The following is a 6,600-nucleotide window of genomic DNA, read 5'->3' as shown; positions in this document are numbered from 1 at the left end:
AAATTTTAAAATTTTAATTTTCAAATGCGAATATCTCCTAAACTATAAGAGATAATTTACTGCTATGACGACATTTTTTATAGTGCTCGATGGGGAGATTCTATATACTATTTTTTTTAAATCGGAACTCAAATGAAGAAATAGGATCGTTTTAAAAATTTAACATAGCCGAGGTGTCCTAATTTGAGGACCCCCGCCGGGCCCCTGGTAGGCCTATAAGGTCAATTCAAAACCTAAACTCGACAACACCTCCTTTTTGTGCATACCAAATTTCATTAAAATCGGATTAACCGTTTAGAAGTTACCGAATTATTTCCCTCTTTTTTTTACTATACCACTGTGCGACTGCAATAACATGAAAACTAAAATTACCGCATTTTTTAAATTACCGCATTTTCAAACCTGTACCAATAAATATACCGATCTATCCAATTTTTGTAAAAATTCATTATGCCACAAATTGTACACCAAAACAAAGTGCAACTGTAATGCTTTAAAATGATGTATAAACGATTGTCCTGCCATAAAAACTGTCAATGTTATTTGCAACCATATGGGAACCTCAAATCACAGCGTTTTTAAACATAGAACAACAATTCTACCGATCCATCAAATTGACCATTTTTTAGACGAACACATTATGCCACAAATGATATACCAAATTAAAGTGCAATCATAATGCTTTAATTGCAACCATAGTGGAACCTCAGATTACTGCGTTTATTATACATAGAACAATAATTAACCGATCTATCAAATTGAATAATTTCTAAAAATACACATTATGCTACAAATGATACACCAAATTAAAGTGCAATCATAATGCTTTAAAATGATGCATAAATGACTGTCGTAGCATGAAAACTGTCAAAGTTATTCACAACCATATCGGAACCTCAAACTACCGCCTTCTTAAACCTGGGAAAATAATTTTACCGATCTATCCAATTGGCCATTTTCTAAAAATATATTATGCAATAAATTATATACCAAAACAAATGGCAATTTTAATGCTTTAAAATGGTGCATAAACGACTGACCTATCACGAAAACTGCCAAAGTTAATTGCAACCATAGCGGAACCTCAGATTACTGCGTTTATTATACATAGAACAATAATTATACCGATCTATCAAATTGAATAATTTCTAAAAATACAAATTATGCTACAAATGATATACCATATTGAAGTGCAATCATAATGCTTTAAAATGATTCATAAATGACTGTCATAGCGTGAAAACAGTCAATGTTATTTGCAGCCATATCGGAACCTCAAACTACCTCGTTTTGAAAGCTGTGAAAATAATTCTACCGATCTATCCAATTGGCCATTTTCTAAAAATATATTATGCAATAAATTATATACCAAAACAAATGGCAATTTAAATGCTTGAAAATGGTGCATAAATGACTGTCCTAGCACGAAAACTGCCAAAGTTAATTGCAACCATATTGGAACCTCAGATTACTGCGTTTATTAAATATAGAACAATAATTCTACCGATCTATCAAATTGACCAATTTCTAAAAATACACATTATGCTACAAATGATATACCATATAAAAGTGCAATCATAATGCTTTAATATGATATCTAAATGACTATCATAGCGTGAAAACTGTCAATGTTATTTGCTGCCATATTAGAACCTCAAACTACCGCGTTTTGAAAGCTGTGAAAATAATTCTACCGATCTATCCAATTAGCCATATTCTAAAAATAAATTATGCTACAAATTATATACCAAAACAAATGGCAACTATAATGCAATAAAAAGATATATAAACAACTGCAATAACATGAAAACTATAAATGATATTTGCAACCATATCGGAAATTGAAGTCCAATCGTAATGCTTTAAAGTGATGCATAAATGATTGTCATAGAATAAAAACTGTCAAAGTTATTCACAACCATATCGGAACCTCAAATTACTGCTTTCTTAAACCTGGGAAAATAATTCTACCGATCTATCCAATTGACAATTTCCTAAAAATACATTATGCAATAAATTATATACCAAAACAAATGGCAATTTTAATGCTTTAAAATGGTATACCATATTAAAGTGCAATCATAATGCTTTAAAATGATTCATAAATGACTGTCATAGCGTGAAAACTGTCAATGTTATTTGCAGCCATGTCGGAACCTCAAACTACCGCCTTCTTAAACCTGGGAAAATAATTCTACCGATCTATCCAATTGGCCATTTTCTAAAACTACATTATGCACTAAGTTATATACCAAAACAAATGGCAATTTTAATGCTTTAAAATGGTGCATAAACGACTGTCCTAGCACTAAAAGTGCCAAAGTTAATTGCAACCATATTGGAACCTCAGATTACTGCGTTTATTAAACATAGAACAATAATTCTACCGATCTATCAAATTGACCAATTTCTAAAAATACACATTATGCTACAAATGATATACCATATAAAAGTGCTATCATAATGCTTTAATATGATGTCTTAATGACTATCATAGCGTGAAAACTGTCAATGTTATTTGCTGCCATATTAGAACCTCAAACTACCGCGTTTTGAAAGCTGTGAAAATAATTCTACCGATCTATCCAATTAGCCATATTCTAAAAATATATTATGCTACAAATTATATACCAAAACAAATGGCAACTATAATGCAATAAAAAGATATATAAACAACTCCAATAACATGAAAACTATAAATGATATTTGCAACCATATCGGAGCTTTTAATTACCGCATTTCCAAACCTGTACCAATAAATATACCGATCTATCCAATTTTTGTAAAAAATTCATTATGCCACAAATTGTACACCAAAACAAAGTGCAACTGTAATGCTTTAAAATGATGCATAAACGATTGTCCTGTCATGAAAACTGTCAAAGTTATTTGCAACCATATCGAAACCTCAAATCACAGCGTTTTTAAACATAGAACAACAATTCTACCGATACTTCAAATTGACAATTTTTTAGACGAACACATTATGCCACAAATGATAAACCAAATTAAAGTGCAATCATAATGCTTTAAAATGATGCATAAATGACTGTCATAGCATGAAAACTGTCAAAGTAATTCACAACCATATCGGAACCTCAAACTACCGCCTTCTTAAACCTGGGAAAATAATTCTACCGATCTATCCAATTGGCCATTTTCTAAAAATACATTATGCAATAAATTATATACCAAAACAAATGGCAATTTTAATGCTTTAAAATGGTGCATAAACGACTGTCCTAGCACGAAAATTGCCAAAGTTAATTGCAACCATAGAGGAACCCCGTTTTTAAACATAGAACAACAATTCTACCGATCCTTCAAATTGATAATTTTTTAGACGAACACATTATGCCACAAATGATATACCAAATTAAAGTGCAATCATAATGATTTAAAATGATGCATAAATGACTGTCATAGCATGAAAACTGTCAAAGGTATTCACAACCATATCGGAACCTCAAATTACCGCCTTTTTAAACTTGGGAAAATAATTCTACCGATCTATCCAATTGGCCATTTTCTAAAACTACATTATGCACTAAATTATATACCAAAACAAATGGCAATTTTAATGCTTTAAAATGGTGCATAAACGACTGTCCTAGCACGAAAACTGCCAAAGTTAATTGCAACCATATCGGAACCTCAGATTACTGCGTTTATTAAACATAGAACAATAATTCCACCGATCTATCAAATTGACCAATTTCTAAAAATACACATTATGCTACAAATGACATACCATATTAAAGTGCAATCATAATGCTTTAAAATGATGCCTAAATGACTGTAATAGCGTGAAAACTGTCAATGTTATTTGCAGCCATATCGGAACCATAAAATACCGCGTTTTTAAAGCTGTGAAAATAATTCTACCGATCTATCCAATTAGCCATTTTCTTAAAATATATTATGCAACAAATTATATACAAAAACAAATGGCAACTATAATGCAATAAAAAGATATATCATCCACAGCTATAACATGAAAACTATAAAATATATTTGCAACCATATCGGAGCCTTAAATTACCGCATTTCCAAACCTGTACCAATAAATATACCGATCTATCCAATTTTTTTAAAAATTCATTATGCCACAAATTGTACACCAAAACAAAGTGTAATGCTTTAAAATGATGCATAAACGATTGTCCTGGCATAAAAACTGTCAAAGTTATTTGCAATCATATCGGAACCTCAAATCACAGCGTTTTTAAACATAGAACAACAATTCTACCGATCCTTCAAATTGACCATTTTTTAGACGAACACATTATGCCATAAATGATATACCAAATTAAAGTGAAATCATAATGCTTTAAAATGATGCATAACAGACTGTCATAGCATGAAAACTGTCAAAGTTATTCACAACCATATCGGAACCTCAAATTACCGCCTTTTTAAACCTGGGAAAATAATTCTACCGATTTATCCAATTGCCCATTTTCTAAAAATACATTATGCAATATATTATATACCAAAACAAATGGCAATTTTAATGCTTTAAAATGATGCACAAACGACTGTCCTAGCACAAAAACTGCCAAAGTTAATTGCAACCATAACGGAACCTCAGATTACTGCGTTTATTGAACATAGAACAATAATTCTACCGATCTATCAAATTGACCAATTTCTAAAAATACACATTATGCTACAAATGATTAAAGTGCAATCATAAAGCTTTAAAATAATTCATAAATGACTGTCATAGCGTGAAAATTGTCAATGTTATTTGCAGCCATATTGGAACCTCAAATTACGGCCTTTTTAAACCTGGGAAAATAATTCTACCGATCTATTTAATTGGCCATTTTCTAAAACTACATTATGCACTAAATTATATACCAAAACAAATGGCAATTTTAATGCCTTAAAATGGTGCATTAAACATAGAACAATAATTCTACCAATCTATCAAATTGACCAATTTCTAAAAATACACATTATGCTACAAATGATATACCATATTAAAGTGCAATCATAATGCTTTAAAATGATTCATAAATGACTGTCATAGCGTGAAAACTGTCAATGTTATTTGCAGCCATATTGGAACCTCAAACTACCGCGTTTTTAAAGCTGTGAAAATAATTCTACCGATCTATCCAATTGGCCATTTTCTAAAAATATATTATGCAATAAATTATATACCAAAACAAATGGCAACTATAATGCAATAAAAAGATATATAAACGACTGCAATAACATGAAAACTATAAAAGATATTTGCAACCATATCGGAGCCTTAAATTACCGCATTTCTAAACCTGTACCAATAAATATACTGATCTATTCTTTTTTCGTAAAACTCATTATGCCACAAATTATACACGAAAACAAAGTGCAACAGTAATGCTTTAAAATGATGCATAAAGGATGTCCTGGCATGAAAACTGTCAATGTTATTTGCAACCATATGGGAACCTCAAATCACAGCGTTTTTAAACATAGAACAACAATTCTACCGATCCTTCAAATTGACCATTTTTTAGACGAACACATTATGCCACAAATGATATACCAAATTAAAGTGCAATCATAATGCTTTAAAATGATGCATAAATGACTGTCATAGCATGTCAAAGTTATTCACAACCATAACGGAACCTCAAATTACCGCCTTTTTAAACCTGGGAAATTAATTCTACCGATCTATCCAGTTGGCAATTTTCTAAAAATACACAATGCAATAAATTATATACCAAAACAAATGGCAATTTTAATGCTTTAAAACGGTGTATAAACGCACGAAAACTGCAAAGTTAATTGCAACCATATGAGAACCTCAGATTACTGCGTTTTTAAACATAGAACAACAATTCTACCGATCTATCAAATTTACCAATTTCTAAAAATACACCTTATGCTACAAATGATATACCATATTAAAGTGCAATCATAATGCTATAAATGCAGTAAAAAGATATATAAACGACTGCTATAACATGAAAACTATAAAAGATATTTGCAACCATATCGGAGCCTTAAATTACTGCATTTCCAAACCTGTACCAATAAATATACCGATCTATCCAATTTTTTTAAAAATTCATTATGTCACAAATTGTACACCAAAACAAAGTGCAACTGTAATGCTTTAAAATGATGCATAAACGATTGTCTGGCATAAAAACTGTCAAAGTTATTTGCAACCATATCGGAACCTCGACTGCAATAACATGAAAACTATAAAAGATATTTGCAACCATATCGGAGCCTTAAATTACCGCATTTCTAAACCTGTTCCAATAAATATACCGATCTATCCAATTTTTGTAAAACTCATTATGCCACAAATTATACCGAACTATCAAATTGAATAATTTCTAAAAATACACATAATGCTACAAATGATATACCATATTGAAGTGCAATCATAATGCTTTAAAATGATTCATAAATGACTGTCATAGCGTGAAAACTGTCAATGTTATTTGCAGCCATATCGGTATATTTGTGAAAGTGGGTTCCTCACTACCCTGCAGGAAATGAAGCGATAATTGTCTAAATGCCACTAGTACTAATACTAGTTCAAGAGGCACTAGTACAAATAGGGCATGACTTTCTATGGAAAAGTACTAG

This window comes from Lucilia cuprina, chromosome 5 (genome assembly GCF_022045245.1).
Source record: "Lucilia cuprina isolate Lc7/37 chromosome 5, ASM2204524v1, whole genome shotgun sequence".
Lineage (NCBI taxonomy): Eukaryota > Metazoa > Arthropoda > Insecta > Diptera > Calliphoridae > Lucilia > Lucilia cuprina.
The sequence above is the reverse complement of the archived record's forward strand: the minus strand, read 5'-3'. Positions refer to the sequence as shown.